At 40.4% G+C, this 16212-nt stretch overlaps 1 long non-coding RNA gene across 1 annotated transcript; it reads right to left on the bottom strand.

Annotated features, from left to right (window-relative positions):
• Positions 1–785: 785 nt before the first annotated feature.
• On the bottom strand, positions 786–14322 carry Oip5-as1 (OIP5 antisense RNA 1). Its single transcript, NR_130141.1, has 3 exons — positions 14219–14322; positions 12175–12257; positions 786–8304 (listed from the first exon to the last, which is right to left on the bottom strand). It is a non-coding gene; the product is annotated as an OIP5 antisense RNA 1 (long non-coding RNA).
• Positions 14323–16212: the final 1890 nt, after the last annotated feature.

Here is a 16212-nt window from a genome sequence, read left to right as displayed (position 1 = left end):
AAACATGGAATAAATGTGCAGGCTAAAGTACAAAAAGACAAAGCAGAATGGTCCAAGCAAACTTTAGTACCTGAGGGGGCTTCAGGAGCAGAAATAAGGATGCTGGATGACAGTGGAACAAGTGGTTGGTGTGCTGCTGTCACTGGTTTGCCCCAAAGGATCTGTAACTTCATCATGACAGTGAAGGTCAATCCTGAGAAAGTCTGGCTTTCAAACTAAACTGTCCCTGGTAGCCCTTTGCCCAATACCTGTGGGATCATGACCCAGCTCTTAGAGCCAAGTGCAACACATGTACACGGAATTGTATCTCTTGTGGTCTTAGATGAAAAATAAACAAACTTGGAAATTGCTCACGGGAAGGAAGAACTTAGTGGATTAGTTTGACCATGATTCTTTTTAGAATCTTACCAGAAACCAAGAACTTACTCACATGAAGCAGAAGAGGGAAACGAGCACGGTGAAGTGAAGATGTGATGTTCCATCTCTTCAGATGGTTATGCTATCATTGGGCAATAGGATCAGAAACCACCACAACCAAGTAAGACCCAGACAAAATAAAAACTGAGATGATATACAGCTTTACTCCTAGCACACAAGGCTGAGGCAGAGGGATCTGTGAATTCAAGGTTAGCCAAAGTGACCTTGTCTGAACCTCACCCCCAGCCCAACACTAGAAAGAAAACAGAAAACTAAAGCCTACTTTTAAAAGGGAACATGGAAAGTCTTCTTTCCCCGCTGTAACTTACATTATCTGAAATTACCCATTTCAAATTAACAACACACAATGAAATTTCAGTGCATTCTCTGCTCATGCTTTATTGCTAACAATATATACATACAGGTGCAGTTTCAGACTCTCAAAACAGTTCCTTTTCCAAGAACACAAATTTCTTCACAACTCCCAAAGATGCATAGATTAAGAAGCTGCCGTTTGTAGTGCTTCAAACATTCAGTGAAGCTCTTCAACATCACCTCATACACTGGTGGCCCAATAGAATACAAGGGCAAGTGAACAGTGACACCTATGCTTGAAGGGCAGAAAACGCAGCACTCTCAAGTAGATTACTGTTCTTAATCTTTCTCATTAAAAGGATGCTTAAGTTTAAGTAAGGTTAATGCCCGGACTAGTAATGTTGTTTACGAACTGATAACACCCTAACAGAATACTTGTCTGATCCTTGAGATAGGGTGTCAGTGATGAGGACTGGCCCCAGAGTCCAAGTGTTCTTCAAGAGCTATGTCCTAAGCACAAAAGAACATTTAAATTAAGGATACAGCACACCATTCCCAAAGATGTCAAAATGTTTGGAAAATCAGCAGTAATCATATTGCTGAATGATATCTTGACTTCAGTGACTATTAGGAAGAGGGCAGTAGAAGGAAGAACTCTGGCCTTCCATCTTTATTGGCCGGCAGAGGGATCAGTAAGTGGCAAAGAACTCTTCTATTTGGGATACGTCATACACCTCAATTCCTGTGTTTCAGTGGAAAGCAAACATCACACTGACAACTCAGAAATTCAGTTCTGAAGGTTGAGAGTTTCCATTCTAGTCAACATCCATAGCAAAGTACCACAGCTAAAGTTAAATTTGAAACTATTTTTCTGTCATATAACATGTAAATTGGACTGAACCCAGTGAATCAGTTCTACTTGAAATCTATTTAGGTCTTTCAGAAATTATAAATACTTCTCATCATTTGTCAAAACCATTTGTAACTTGCATTTCAAAGTCAAGAAATTCTTACACTACCAGCATTAGTTTTTTTTGTAGTGCTGGCAACTGAACCCATTTTTCAGGTAAATGTTCTGCCAGTAGGTACACTTCTGTTCTTTCACTACTGTAACAAACCAATGTTCATTCACCCAAATAAATGTCTTTTTCGGAAGAAGAAAATTCCTATTCATCAGGAATCAAGTTTCAGGCAAGTTACACATTTTGATCAACTCATGTAAAGAAAACTCCAGTTCTACAGTTGCAGATCCAGCCACAGGCACTATCTGAGAAGCCAAACTGCAGCTCTACAAAACCTTGTGTGGGGATTTTGTAGATGGTCAGCCAGCACCTTCCAGAACAGATGCCTCATTACTGAATGGCAGTATGTACACACTGATGCTGGAGTCTGCCTATGGCGCTCAGGCCAGTTCCTGCCTGCTCAGGGACTGCAGACCATGAATCTGGCTCAATCTATAGATTTAAGAAACCCTAAACTTAGTCTATATAAACCTAATCAGACAAGTCCCTCAGCTAGTTACTTTGCACAGAACACTGTTATTTCTGAAGGATGATGACTCCACTTAGCCTGTTTTCCCACTCTTCTGAAACCCTGCACCATCCTGATTACAACTGTTTGTTCAACATGCTTAGTCTATCTTTTATTTGCAAACATGCTTGGGAATAAATAGAGCTAGGAAACAGAGTGAGCACTGCTTGTTGTATTCCTTACAGTTTGAATGTCTTGTGGTTGCCCCTTGTTTATCTTGTACTTCCAATTTTCAATGGAAGCAAGATAATCTTTAATTAAAAAATAAAAATAATTCAAACAATAAAACCAAGCTATTGGTTTAAGTATCTATTGCTTCATTATTGATAAATGCATATATAAAATTACTAGTAACTACCTAACAATGAAAAATTTCAACCATGCATTAGAATGTTAGCATTCTAGAATCAGTTATGGGCCTGCCACTATTGCTTACACTTTCAATCAGGCCTGGTTTTAATAAACATGCAAACCCTTTGATTCAGAATCTTGGGATAAAGCAATGATACATGCAAAGCTTCAACTAAATATGTCAGTCAAATTCCTCAGAGATGCAATCAGATACGCTGTTATCTACTATGATGCTGCTTCAAAACAAGTCATACATGAAAAAGCTAAACTTAAGACTTCTGTTTGGTTCTAAAAGGCTTAGCTAGAAATCCTGGCCCTTGGAAGGTAAATAAGTGTAAAGCCCTGGGAAAAAGGAACTGAGGTGATAGTCTTTATGGAATAAGTTTTCTTGGCCACTTACTGAGAGCTGGAGGGTGGTGAGGGTACTTGGGCAGAATGGTTTCTTTTCTGATTTGTATTAATGAACAGCTCTCTGGAGGGTTGAGGAGCAGAGCTAAAACAGTGTAAACACAAGCAGTAATGCCCTGAAATTCAACACAGCCCTCTGCATTTTAAAACTCTTGGCCAAGGGGTTCTTCCAAAATGGTATAATTCATAGCCAAGCAATGTTCTGAATAAACTAGAGACGGTATGCTTGCACCTACAGCACCATGAGAATGTAAACTCCTGAAGGCTAGGGCGTCTTTTCATATTTTGCATATCACAGGTACATAAAGAGTAAACAAGAGACTACAGTAAGACTGAATACTAATTAACCACATATTTTGAGACCACAAAATCTTGTAGCATATTTTTGCATTTAGAACCATAAAATGGCTGTTAAAGGAATCTCTGATGGATTAGTCACATCTCCATGATCATGCAGGTGTTCTGAATATTGCTTGGTTGTCCCAAAAGCTAACATGGACAGCACAGTTCATCTAGAGAGAAACTACACTTCAATCAGCCTTTTCCCTATCCTTAGGCTTATAATAAAATAAGAGTCTTAGATCTATAAAACTACTCTTTCACTTTTCTTCCCCTGGGAAAACAAAGGGACACAGACCCAGATCTTTCCAGGGATGTTGAAGGGGCTAAGTGGCCACAATGGACATGAGGTAAAGGAGGAAGAGAGAAGTGGTCCTAGTTCCATTTTACATCTCAGATAAGGAAGGAAGGAGTCTGCTGGATTCTTGTTGAAAGAATATGCACACTGGCCATGAGCTTATCACACACATTTACCAGATGCTCAGAAACCCCCTGCCTGGGCACTGCCAGTCATTTTGTTCACCTTTAATCCTTGAGCTTAAGTACAAGGAAAAAACAGTAAGTTCTTGTGGCTCCCTGCCCCTGAGGCACACCAATCACATATAAAACAAACTTTTCCTTTTGAAACAGTAGCCAGAAACCCAATGAATAAAGGTTATATTATTTGAATAAAGCATAGAACATTCTATATAGTAAATGACTATCAATACAAACAATTTAAGCAAGACCCCTACAGGTTGGCTTCACTGGGATTCCAGATTAAGCACTAGAAAGATTTCAACAGCTGTAAACTCTGGAGAAACAAAATAGGATCTTTAACACATATATGAAAGTTGATACTTTTTTCACAGATATATTCACATACATTCATAGTTTAAATGCCTTTTAATTAGGATGTGTTTTTCCTTTTGCAAAGCTCTATAGAACTGTAGGGCCCCACAAACCCAACCAGTAACCAACCACTCAACCACACAGCTTTGTGAGCACAATTCACCATATATACGGAACTATTATTGCTACAAAATTCCACCTCTTAACCATATTATTAGTTCATTATGGCTTTTGTTTTCTGCAGCAGGAATGTCCTTTCCTGTACACTGTGCTACTTTATATGCATTACATTTTCAAGTTTTCCTCTTTGTTTCTTAAATCTTCTTAGAAGCAGATTCTCCTAGGCACTAACACCTACTTGAGTGAAGAGTGATTACTATCCTATGAGGGTCTATTCCTGGGTCCCTGGATATCCAATACTATCATACTAATGTAATACACGCTAATAAACCTCCCTGGATATCCAATACTATCATACTAATGTAATACACGCTAATAAACCCTGCACATGCTTCTCTTTCTCTTTTCCTCATGTATCCCAGGCTGACCTCCAACTCACTGTGGAGCAGAGGATGGCCTTGAACTCTGGATCTTCCTGCCTCCACTTCCCAAATGCTGGGAGTTTACTGGCATCCACCACCATACCCAGCAGGACTTCTATTTCTAAAAATTATAAAAAGGAACAAATTAAAAAATAAACAAACAAACAAAAAACCCAAACCAATCAACCCACAACTCAGGAACAAACAAATTAAAAAACAAACAAACAAACAAACAAAAAACCCAAACCAATCAACCCACAACTCTCCAGAGAATGGTTACTCCCACATTTCCTAGGCAGCTTTTAGAGGTAGAAATTCCATTTTACAGAAAACTTTATTTTTCAGAACAAAGCAAAAGGAGAGGCCAACATACTTCTTGTCAACCTACATGGGCCCCACTGAGCTATCAGTTATGAGAAAGACTGGACTCAACACCCAAGTCAGATGTGGAACTGGTCAAAGCACAGAATACTCCAAATTGCTGACAAGGTTCTGCAATCAGCACACATGCTGCAATCAGGAAAGGAAATGGCCACAGAGTAAACATTCCAAAGCAATCGGCATAGCATCTCAGACATGCAAACAGAAATTTTCTAGACACAAAATAGGAAAAATAAACCCAAGACATACAATGCAAAGTCAATACAAGAACAAGCTAGCTTCAAACTGAGACAGCAAGACAACCATGAACCATGGCCTTGCTCTGAGGACTGAAGAGCTACAAAGGCAACTATTTCTAGCGACCTGTTAGAGGCTTAACATTCCCCCAAGCACAATGTTTCTCAGTGTGAACCCACATTTCTGTTCAGACATTAGTTGTTTTGGTCTTTATCTCCTATCCCCAGGGAGGCTACCATAGATTCATACACAAAAAGGTCTAGGATTTTCCACACTTTTTACACTACTGGTTATTATCAATATTTCATCTCGTAGTTTAAAATTATACTAAATTCATGCACTAACCCCTAACATGACACTACAATATGCTACCAAGCACTACTGATTACAAAACTATACACATCTCAAAATGGAAGACATTGGTGATTTTGTTGTTCTTAAACAACTTGTAACACTTGTCCACAAGTATTAAAATATACATTATATATATATATATATTTATATTGCACATATCCCGTTTTTGTTTAGTAACTTCAAAAGAAAAACTGCCAGTTTACATGGAGAAGGAAGGAGGCACGGCTATAGATGGAGGCACAGTTCTAACATGGTAATTTTGCTGCTTTTAAGAAAACCCATGTAAAACTATAAATGGAAATGTGCCACATACCAGGCAACTAGGGCTGGAATCCACTCGTGCTGTGAACACCATTTGGTGTTGACAATGCAGGATGCAGGAGCATCTTTGACAAAGTACACTCACTTCAAGGTGTGGAGCAAATGGGTGACACTTCCCTGGTTAGGCAGTGCCTGCCCGAGGGCAAGGTGAAGGACAGACAGCTGGGGCGGGCATCTAAGAGTGGCTCTCAATCACCAGCTGGCTTTGTCTTCTAAATAAAAATGTAAGTGGTTGGGGCACTTGAAAAATGGGGGTTATATTCTTGTTTCATTTTGAGGCTGGCCTTGATCTTTGTGGCCAGTCCTCCTGCCTCAATCTCCACAACACTGTGGTTACAAGTGTGGGCGATCAAGCCCAGCAATTTAGGTTACCTTTAACTTGTTATTTCTCTAGTGTTTTATCGTTATTTGCTCTCATTAATAGGTTATTTATAATAAATATTTATGAAAAAGCTTTTAGTATAAATTCAAATATGTTGTCCAATCTGACTAACCAAGAATGTTCAACATTTCCTAACTTTGATTGTTTCTATGACTCAAATTCACAGCACTGAAGCACCTAGAAACTGTTCCAGAATCAGCTCCCACAGCATCTGTTCCTAACTCATCTACCAAGCTAAAGCTCCTTCTGTGCTGGCAGCCGTTGCAAACACTGGGACCCTCTCATGTAAACGCCTGGCATCCCATATAATGGACTTCCATTAACTGGGAAGCAAGGAGATGTTTCCACAATAGTTCCTTATAACGTAACTATTAAGGAAGAAAAGAATGTTTTATATCTTATTGGAACTAGTTTTCTCCAGTTATCCCCACCCCCACCCCACAATCTCCTTTACATCTACAGTGACTAGCAACTATATCCACACTTATTGGATCTGCTTCTCTTACTTGAAGTTTTGTTCAGATCCCAAATCTCTTCTGAGATGATAGCGAACCAACCTCAGGACTGGGACCATTGCTTCTGAGGTCCATTCTCTGGTAAGATAGCTCAATTCAAACTGGGAAAAGTTACCTGAGTCCCAGAATTTCAATATAACATTACATTATCACCTAAAAAAAAAAAAAAATCTGTCCAAGTACCCATCTTGGGTTGAAGAAAATTATTCATACTTTTATAAAAAATGCAACTATATAATGTAAAAATGTTGAAAAGTCTGACGATGCTACATTAGACAACTTTGCTTTTCTTAGAGAAAAGGATTTATATGCCAAGCCTTAGTTTTTCCTTCATTCCTGTAAGTCCAAAGGTGAAGGCAAGTTACATAACAGGGCCCGCAATATCACCTTAACCGAAAGACCACATATGCCACTTCCCTTCCTGTCATAGCCACATGGAAAACCAAAGTCTCACATGCTACATGGGATTCCACAAAAGGAATATAAAAGAGGGTGTTACTGGGCTCTGCTGTTTTCTTGCTGGTTTTGAGTCTCATGATGTCCAGGCTGGTCCTGAACATCTGATCTTCCTGTCTTGGCCTCCCAAGCCCTGGCAGAACAAGGTGAGCATCACCCCATCCTACGTTTTCTTCCCACTCTGAACTAGCCACAGGCCCGGCTGGTTCTTCCTGAGAAGGATTGAAAAAGCAAAGGAAAACAGACAAAACCCAAACACGTAAGATTATCAAAGCCTTCTAATAAACAACAGGTTTCTTCTTCAAGAGAAAAAGCTTGTTTAAAAATGTGGATTTATACACATAAAACTCTAACAGTTTCACTCCCACACGAAACCAAACCTGGTGTCATGCCTTTCTGCTTTTATCGTTTCTTGATTTTGTCCAGGAAGTCTGTCAAAGAGCGAGCCAGAATTTAGATAACATTTCTTTCACCTCAAATTATATTAAAATTTGGAATTTACTACTGCAGTGTCAACTGTGCTTATAATAGTGTTAAAAATGGAAGACTTAAAAAAAAAAAAAAAAACCCTGAAGTCACCCTCATTGGTATTTGTTCAGTCTTCTTGTTTGGATCTTTTAAAAAGAAAACAATTCACACCACACAACCTAAGCACTTGTTTCAAATTCAACATCTTCCTTCTACTTGCAAACAGTGTCTTTCTAATTAAAAAACTACAGAAGACCCAAGTCAGTTGTTTCTTTTCTTCCTGAAGTCAACAGGACAGCTGCATCCTCAGGGCTTTTCTGTGTTGAGTCTGACAAGAAGTAAAAGAAAAGCATCCTACACCATGGAGGTAATCTGTCAAAAGACATCCGCATCTCACTGGGGGAAGGAACTGGATGAAGAATCAGGATGCCTCACTGAGCAGTCCACGTAGAAATTCCTGGAAAGACAAATCAAATGGAAGATAGGAAGACCAACACAGGCACTCTTACATAAACTTACTTGTGAAATCAGTATTCACACACACACACGCACGCACACACACACACACACACACACGATCAGTATTTAATACACACACGATCAATATTTAATACACACACACACACACACGATCAGTATTTAACACACACACACACACACACACACACACACACGATCAGTATTTAATACACACACACACATGTGCACACAAATACTTTAGCATGTGCTCACTTGCAGCCTGTAGTACTGAGGCTGGAGCATAAGAATTACAGCATTGAAAAGCAGGATGATTCGGTCCCCAGCTCCGAAAAAAAGAACCAAAAAAAAAAGAAAAGCAGGATGAATTATGTCGAAGACTAACACAAACAAACAAATGACATCTTTTCTATCCTTCAAAAAGAAATTTTGTGGGGATGGCTCAGCAGTTAAGAACACTTATGCTGGGGTTGGGGATTTAGCTCAGCGGTAGAGCACTTGCCTAGCAAGGGCAAGGCCCTGGGTTCAGTCCCCAGCTCCGAAAAAAAGAAAAAGAAAAAAAAAAAAGAACACTTATGCTGTCAGAGGACCCTAATTCAGTTCCCAACATTGATACACATGGCAGATCATAACACATGGCACACACACGTAGGGAAAAATTCATAAACATGAGATGAACCAAAAAAATTTTTTTTGGCATAAGTCTATATAATCCTACAACTGGAGAAGCCTCTTCCTCTCTCTATATGTGTGGGTGAGTACATAAAGACACACATACACACACACAACACACACACACACAAAGAAATAAATGTAGTTGATAAAAAGCTCTCTAGAAAACATATTGAGAACACATAGCAAAAATAACAAAAACAGACACAGACACACACACAAGAGTATGAGGTGGGCGGTTGGGGATTTAGCTTGCTCGGCAAGCGCAAGGCCCTGGGTTCGGTCCCCAGCTCTGAAAAAAAGAAAAGAAAAGAAAACAAAACAAAACAAAACAAAACAAAACAAAAAAAAAAAGAGTATGAGGTGGAGAACAGACACAGAAATCAATGTGAACACTAGTTATGTTGCCACAAGTCAACGTCCATCAGAGGCCTGGGAAATGATTGAGGATGACCCTAACTCTGCCTCCATTTTGGGAAGCAACCTTTAGAACATCGAGACAGCAAATTTGTTCTAAACCATGCAGTTTGATGGAGATGTATCTCAGTGTGTACTAGCATGTGCAAGCCTAGGTTTGGACCCTAGCACCACGGGGTACAGATAATTATATAATGCCTAGGAAAATAATATAATGGCTATGAAACTTTGTGCTGACAGGTATTTGTCACTTAGGAAAGTACAGGTGGGGAAGGGAAAAGTGGCATAACACGCTTTTTTTTTTTTTTTTAAAGATTTATTTTATTTATTATATATATATAAGTACACTGTAGCTGTCTTCAGATACACCAGAAGGGGGCATCAAATCTCTTTACAGATGGTTGTGAGCCACCATGTGGTTGCTGGGAATTGAACTCATGACCTCTGGAAGAGCAGTCGGGTGCTCTTAACCGCTGAGCCATCTCTCCAGCCCCATAACACGCTTTTTATTCCAGCACTTGGGAGACAAAGGCAGAGGCTCACAGATATGGGTCAGTCTCTGTGAGTTCAGGACCACCCTGATTAATATAAAGTTGCAACCATAATTAAGAAGTAAAATCCCATCTCAAATATATAACAACAACAAAATCTCAAACAAACGGGTATAGATCGACTGCATATATGTAATCCAGCAATCTGAGAGGTGTTGAGGTAGAGACCATGGTCTCAGGACAGTTTGGGGTACAGAGTGAGACCATGTTTCAAAAAAAGATAATTAAAAATAAGATAAATACATCTTCAAACTAAAAAGAAAGCACACACAAAGCTGTATATCTATCTGTCCAACATTTTATGAAACCCTGTGTTTCACCCCTGTTACAAAAAGGAAAACAAATTACTAATTAAAATACAAATATTCTTAGTACTCAAAACTGAGCATGTGGACATATGCTTATAATAGCAGTAATTAAAATGCTGGAGTAGAACTGGGAATTCAAGGCTATGCTGGCTGACAAAGAGACTCCATCATACTACAACTAACCAACTAGCCAACAAAAACCACAGCAGGACCTGGAGAGATGCTTCAGTGGTTAAGAACACTGGCTGCTATTCCAGGGGAGCCAGGTTCAGTTCTTGGCACCCATATGACCTCTCATAGCCTTCTGTGGTTCCAACACCCTCTTCTGACTTCCATGGGCACCAGGCATACATATGGTATACATACACACAGGCAAAAAGACTCATGTATATTCTCTCTATATAGAGCAGATTGGCTTTCTTTCTTTTTTTTTTTTAAGATTTATTTATTTATTATAGATGGTTGTGAGCCACCATGTGGTTGCTGGGAATTGAACTCATGACCTCTGGAAGAGCAGTCAGGTGCTCTTAACCGCTGAGCCATCTCTCCAGCCCGCAGATTGGCTTTCAACTCACAGAGATCTGCCTGCCTCTCCTGGTTTTGATCCTTACTACCTCAAAATGAAATCAATAGAACTGAAGTGGCAGCCAAGAACACAGCTTATTGTTTTAGTGTTTCTATTGCTGTGAAGAAAACACCAGGACCAGGCTGCTCTTATAAAAGAAAATATTGATTGGGGCTGGCTGAATTACATAGTTCAGAGGTTCAGTCCAGTATGGGCATGAAAAGAAGCATGCAGGCAGACACGGTACTGGAGAAGGAGCTGAGAGTTGTATACCTGGATGCACAGGCAGCAGAAGGAGACACTCATTCTAGGCCTAGCTAGAGCACATGACACCTCAGAGTCAGCCTCCACAATGACACACTTCCTCCAACAAGGCCACACCTCCTAACAGTGCCACTCCCTGTAAGTCTATGGGGGCCATTTCCTCGAAAGCCACCGTACAGTTGAGTGCATGTTGTTCAAATAAGCTTGCATCCCAGTCCCTAATGTCAAAGCTTCATGCAACAGCACATGCACATACTCCCTGTGCATGGGAGGACTGCTAGCTGGGATTAGTTAGCTCCAGATTTAGTAAGACGACTATCTCAAAAAATAAGGTGGGGAACACATGAGGAAGACGACTGACATCGACGTCTAGCTTCCAGAGCAAACCATATGTATGTACATGCATACACGCAAACTTAGTGCTCAGCAACGCTTATTTTTTAATCACTTTATATTCTTCAATTTGATTAAATCTACATGTTTTCTGTACACAGTGACAATTACTGGTTAGGTTAAGTGATTTATCGTCTTATACATTGTAACTGCTTTGGTTAAAAAACAAAATAGAAGTCAGTAGTATGGTCCTCTCTGTGTGTGAATGTGTGTGTACACACACATGTGCAATAGGTAATAATTATCGATAACTAGGTCTTGTGGATTTTATTTATCTTTTTTTTTTTTAAGATTTATTTATTTCATGTATGAGTACACTGTAGCTGTCTTCAGACACACCAGAAGAGGGCATCAGATCCCATTACAGATGGTTCTGAGTCGCCATGTGGTTGCTGGGATTTGAACTGAGGACCTCTGGAAGAGCAGTCAGCCATCTCTGAGCCATCTCTCCAACCCCCATGGGTTCTGTTTATTAAAACAAATGTCTTGCTATGGTTCAATCCTCACCTCAGTTTCCCAAGTACCAAGAGCTGGGAATAAAGGCAGTGCCATGGTGTCTGGTTTGTACTCATTTTTATCTCTGTTGTCTGTTGCTGTTACTAGTTTAGTGATTTGCTTCTATGGAGGCCTTTTCAAGCTGCTACAACAGTATTTGGAATGATTATCCCATTACTACTTACTTGCCAAGTCCTGAGTTCAGAATGTTGAGCTGAATATAAAAGCACCTAAGGTCAGGAAGATATCCACCTTGTGTGACAGGTTCCTAAAATGAAAAGGACATAATGGTAAGTATCTTGGTTTCTTTTTTATCACTGTGATAAGACACCATGTCCAAAGCAATCCATAAAAAAATCACTTAGTTGGGCTTACAGTTTTTAGAGTCCAATGAAGGCATGGTGACAGGAATAGATAAGGCACACTCACATCTTCAACAGCAAGCAGGAGGCAGAGGGAGACCCAATAGGACTGGCTCTGAGTCTTTGAAGCCTCAAAGCCTGACCCCAGTGATAGACACCTCCTAATTGTTTCCAAACAGGTCCACCTACTGGGGACCACAGATCCAAACATAAGAGTCTATGGGGAGCACTCCCACTCAAACCACCAAAGGACTTACATATCCTTTACTGATACTGCAAGTATTAAGTATACAAAGATATTCCAACCAAACTAGTCTAAAAAAAGTTTACTCTCACAAGTATTCGAAAGGAATAATCATTATGTTATTTTCTATATACTTGTACTTGAATTAGTGTTTAAAAATATCAGCATTTTTGGAGGTGTTCTGAAGCTTTTATATAACACCATCTTCTCTGAATTTATGGAGTCTTTCTAAAGGGGAAAGAAAATGTGTAATTCTGCAGGAAATCTCCAGTACTTTATAGCTGTCTTTTGGTGCAAAAGACTGCTTTTAGGGCAATTACATTTTCCTCTCTGAGATGAAGAAGGATGTTATATTCCTTTCCTCTAGCTCATACCTGTTTTTTTCTACTTGTGGATCAGATTAAAAAAACAAAAACTACTCCTGCTAAAGAGAAGGGGTTTTGCTTTTTGCTTTTTTTTTTTGTTGTTGTTTTTTTGGTTTTTTTTTTTTTTTTTGTTTTGTTTTTTGACCCTCTAAGCTTCTTTGCCCTCAGCTCTGCTAAATCCAGGGCTAACAGAAACCATATAATCTATCACAAACATCCACTCATATTATCATACTTCCATTTGAACTGGCTCTCACTAATGTGCCAGTTTATTTTTAAAACAAGATTGTGATAGAAGTAAATTCTGGCCCTGAGCACCAACACGCCCAGTATATGTCTCACCAAAACAGAAACCAGAAGCACAGATCTGCCTAGAATTTAACTGATTACCAATAAAATTAAGGGGGCTCCCAATTACAAAGAGATGGCCCATAATTTAACAAGAATCAAATACAAATATCTTGATAAGACTACACTATCAACAGTGTACACCAACTACATAAATGAGAGTCTAACAATATTTCTAAAACTATAATTCTAAAAAAGGAAGGAAGGAAGGAAGGAAGGAAGGAAGAAAGGAAGAAAGAAAGGAGCATTGTAGGTGTCTCCCTTGATTCTTGGTAAGAAACCAACACCGGTGAATTCCACTGAGACCTGTTTGCCGAAATTAATGCGCCATAAGGACATTATCAGGACGTACAAGGACAAGGCTGCTTACTATGATCATAAAAGTTTGACTGGTGCGAGTATGAGGTAAAGGCGGCAAGAGCCTATCTGTAATACATATACTCAAATGAAAATACCAGAGGGAACCTCTTACAGCAAATCTCAAGGTCAACGCTCCAGGGACACAAAATACCTAGAGTTGCAACAGGCCTGTTCACCTTAATCGATGACGCCTTCGATAAAGGGTCACTGTGGATGTTACAAACAATACAGAGATATTCTTAGAAAAATAAACGAGAGGTGATCCCAGAGGCTTCCAGATACAGCCCGTGTGAGTGCAACTCGGAGAACCTGGGTAAAGCACACAGCGGCCAAAGCGAAGGGCACAAGGAAGGGCGTGGAGCGCCCGTAGGGAAAGAACGCCGCCACGTACCGGGAGGCGGCGGGGCCGAGAGGACCCGGCTGCTAATGGAAAGCCCTGCAGGCCCAGGCCCTGCCGGCTCTCTCATCAGGCTCGCCGCTACCCGGTCCCGGGTTGTGCCGCCCCACCGGCTGCTCGTCGCCCGGTAGACAGACGGCCCTCTCGACTCACCTCACACAGTCCAGGACAAGTATTCCGCTCCCCGCGGGAGGCCTGCCCCGGGCCCGTAGGCCAGCTGCCCGGGGCACGCCTCACTCCGCCATCTTCGCTCCTTCTCCTGTCCGCCAGCCCAGGGGGCGGAGACGCGAATGGCTCCGCCCCGCCTCATGGTGCTGATTGGACAGCACCTTGCTCGCGCGCTCTTTTTCCGACACAGATTGGCTGGAATGTACATCAATCAATCCCTCTCTGGTTCTATTTTTTTTTTTTTTTTGTTGGAACCTAGTGCTCCAGTTGAAGTTAACCAGGAAAAGGGTTATTATAATTTACTTGAGGAAAAACATTCCGCACGGAGGCAGTCTCACTTTTTAGTAAGATAGAGCGGCAAGGCCAAATTCCTATTTTAAATTATCGTTACTGTTAACATATACTGTTCCTAGTAATTCCTCTCTTGGTCTAAAGGATTTTTATCCCCGGACTAACACTACACCCAAAGGAACAATTTCCATGGTGTCAGTTCTTCTGACTTTGACCCATTTAGACTGAATGCTGCCTGCTGTTTAAAGGTCAATACAGTAGTGTAGTTTTCCTCACCTTAAGAGGGCCTGCCTGCTGACTGAGAAAATGTTAAATGGCATTTGTTGTTTCTTCCAGCTGTAGGATTTAGAAATCCTTTAGCAGTGTTTCCAGGAGAGGTAGTGAAGGCAACAGAGTGATTCTTACAGATGATGACAAATGTTCTTCTGGGTAAGCAGTGCTTTCCAAACAACGGAGTTATCACTAGGTCATTTATTAAATCCAAATTCCTATGCTTCCCTCTGTGGTAAGGATGCTATGCCATACAAAATACAGTTGTTTATTGAATCTATTGAATAATATTATTAGAATGTTAGAACCTATTGGATAATGATAAATTCACAGGCTACATTGATTTATTGGCTGAAACTTACCAAGCAGCCTTGATTTCCCTTTATAGCTGGGTTGGTGGCAGAAACCTTGTGTATCCCACGCTGGCCTCAAATTTGCAATGTAGCCAGAATTACCACACCGATTATGTCCTGAATCTCAAGTAAAGAACAATGTCCTCCACCCAAAAAACAGGTTGAGTGTTAGCTACCATCAGGTCACACATTACACTGTACAGTATGTATATGTATATTGTATATACTACAGAATGCCTGTAAAGGACTGAACAAACCTCTGTTCAATGAGGTTTTACTACATCCAGACAGGGCAGATACAGATGGGAAAAGTCACCATAGTTAGATATTAATGAACTCATTTAGAAAGACACAGCATATTGAAGCCAGCTGAGGGACAAGTGAGCTTCAGAGCAGGAATACGGTGAGGTGCAGAACTGAATAGGGACAGACAGCTGCACAGACAACAGGGATTTAAGTGAGCAATATCAAGCAATGGGTCCCGTGTGAAGCTGAAGTGCTGCCCAAAGAAATGGCAGAAATAGTCTTGTCCCTCCTTAAGTCACCTAACCAGGGGTTCAGATGACAGTGGGCAGGGGTATTACCATCAAGCCATGGTGCTGTGTCCTTCCTATTTATATGGGGTATAGGTGGGTAATTCTCCTGCCTGTGTGTGTGTGTGGTGAAAACCCAGACTTCATGCACATAAGACAAGTACTCATCAGAGCTACATCTATTTATTACATCTGTATCCATGTTTTTCATGTATTTTGATTTTAAATACATTTTCTATATTTAATGTAAGCAAATGTTTTGCCTGCATTTATGCATGTACCTGCTTGCTTGGTGCCTGAGGAGGTTAGAAAAGCATGTCAGATTGCATGGATCTGGAGTCAGGGATCATTTAAGTCATCATGTCAGAGCTAAGACTCATGCCTGGATCCCTACATGAGCAAAAAGGACTCAACTCCTGAGCCATCTCTCCAGCATGTACTTTAAGCTTCTAGCAATCCTCCCACCTCTGCCATCTCAATCCCAACTGATTTGGTTAAGTTTATAGTTTTTATTTTTCTTGAACATTTTTAC

This window comes from Rattus norvegicus, chromosome 3 (genome assembly GCF_036323735.1).
Source record: "Rattus norvegicus strain BN/NHsdMcwi chromosome 3, GRCr8, whole genome shotgun sequence".
Lineage (NCBI taxonomy): Eukaryota > Metazoa > Chordata > Mammalia > Rodentia > Muridae > Rattus > Rattus norvegicus.
The sequence above is the reverse complement of the archived record's forward strand: the minus strand, read 5'-3'. Positions and strand labels throughout refer to the sequence as shown.